Below are 1,757 nucleotides of genomic sequence, written 5' to 3'. Positions count from 1 at the left end.
TTCAGATTCAATTTAGTGAGTCTTCTAGATTACACTTGTGTGCAAAGAATGAGAGAATGTTCCAGTTTTATTATTAGTTTTCCCCAATACCTGATTATTTAAGCATGATCAATTAATTACATGTTATTTCTTCCCCACAACCAGATTTAAAATGTATGTTTTATAAAATGGCAGCACTCCTTTATGCTTAAATTTGTCTCTGTAGTTTCAGCGATTTTTCTGGTCTATTCCCTATTCCATTGCAATATACCTTTGATTATACCTTTTATCATATAGTAAGGTATACATACTGTTTTTCCACATGAACTGAACAGTTGATTTAGAAACCAAAAAAAAAAAAAAATCAGGAATCTATTTAATTTATATATTCTCTTAGAGAAATTATACCTTTTTTAAATGTTTATTTTTGAGAGAGAAAGAGAGACAGAGAGAGACAGAGAACGAGCAGGGGAGGAACAGAGAGAGGAAGACACAATCCTAAGCAGGCTCCAGGCTCCGAGCTGTCAGCACAGAGCCCGACGCAGAGCTGGAACTCACTCAGCAACTGCCAGATCACGACCTGAGCCACCCAGGCTCCCCATGGCAGCTACATTTTTAAACATGCAATATAAAATTAAAAACTCAAGTTGTTGATTCTAAGACAAAAAGACCAGAAAATAAATGAAAGAAAATTCTGTCTTAAAACATAAACGTTTCACTTTACAGAAACAATGCAAGTACACCCCGAAATAAATTACATCTCCCCAGTGAGCCCGCATTTTTAGAATGAGAGAAGGGTCCTCTTTTGCAACCCCCGCCACTCTGCCCGCCAAGCGTGCGAAGTTACTACAAAACCCTTCACCTGCGAACCAGCCTAGCCTCCGTGAGTGGTGCGCCAAGGGAATGCCTGCGAGAGCGGCAACGGGAGCCTGATCAGGCAGGACCCGGCCTGAGGTACAGAGACCCGCGGGTGGCGAGAGCGACCCGGGCAACGCACCTTCTTCCCGCAGGAGCAGCTAGAAAGGGGCCAGGGAGGGCCGGGAAGCGCAGCCAGCTCTCCCAGAGCGCGTTATTGCTGCGGCACAACGGTCTCCCCACTCGAAAGCTTTCACCCCGGGACCAATGCGGCAGACGTTAAGGTCCAGAGGTCCCGACCCCCAACTCAGGATTGGAAAGAGGTCTCTGCTTGTCCCGCCTCCTCTCGCGGCGGCAGAGGCGCTTCGCAGTCCCGCGCCACCTGCGGGAGCAGCGCGCCGCCGAGGGCCAGCCCAGGACGCCCGCAGGCCCCGACTACCCCCGCCACGCAGCTCGGCGCCCACCGCCCGGACCCCGCTCTTCGCCCGCCCTGCAGGCCCACTCACCGCCGGGCCCGCCGTCCGCTCGGCACCCGCGACGCCCCGCCGGGGTCTAACTTTCCTAGCGGAGCCGAGGAAAGAGGAGGAGCGGAGGAAGGGGGCAGGAAGAGGAGGGCTTTCCAAATTAAAAACAAACTAAAGCCTGGAGGGGAGGGGGCGGTGCGGGGCTCGGGGGCGTGGCCCCGGCTCGCCCGGACCCTCCCCCGGGGCGCGCGGCCGCGCGGGCCTCCGACCCCGCACCCCGCCCCCCGCGCTCCGCGCCCCGCGCTCCGGCGCCTCGGGTCGGTGGTTCCGGGAGGCGTGGGCTTCCGAATGAGAAAGGAGCGGGAGGGGGACCCGGGGAGGAAGGTTGTCGCAGCTCTAGAGTGAGAGGAAGAGAAAGGTAAGGGCAAGTCGACGGTTGCATCTAATCAGAGACGCAGG

General features: G+C 54.5%; 1 protein-coding gene across 4 annotated transcripts in view; it reads right to left on the bottom strand.

Moving 5' to 3' along the window:
• Nucleotides 1-1,446, bottom strand: part of PLSCR4 (phospholipid scramblase 4) — a 50,941-nt gene extending 49,495 nt beyond the window's left edge. For 3 of the 4 annotated variants that reach the window (XM_042955724.1, XM_042955723.1, XM_042955727.1), the window contains exon 1: nt 1,341-1,446. The gene's annotated coding sequence lies outside the window, so the exon portion shown is untranslated. Of the gene's footprint in view, nt 1-976; nt 999-1,340 lie in introns of those variants that run through there. The other variant, XM_042955725.1, reaches the window with a different exon arrangement.
• Between the last annotated feature and the right edge of the window lie 311 nt (nt 1,447-1,757).

The sequence above is a fragment of the Panthera leo genome, chromosome C2 (genome assembly GCF_018350215.1).
Source record: "Panthera leo isolate Ple1 chromosome C2, P.leo_Ple1_pat1.1, whole genome shotgun sequence".
NCBI lineage: Eukaryota > Metazoa > Chordata > Mammalia > Carnivora > Felidae > Panthera > Panthera leo.
This window is presented reverse-complemented; position numbering and strand designations above follow the sequence as displayed.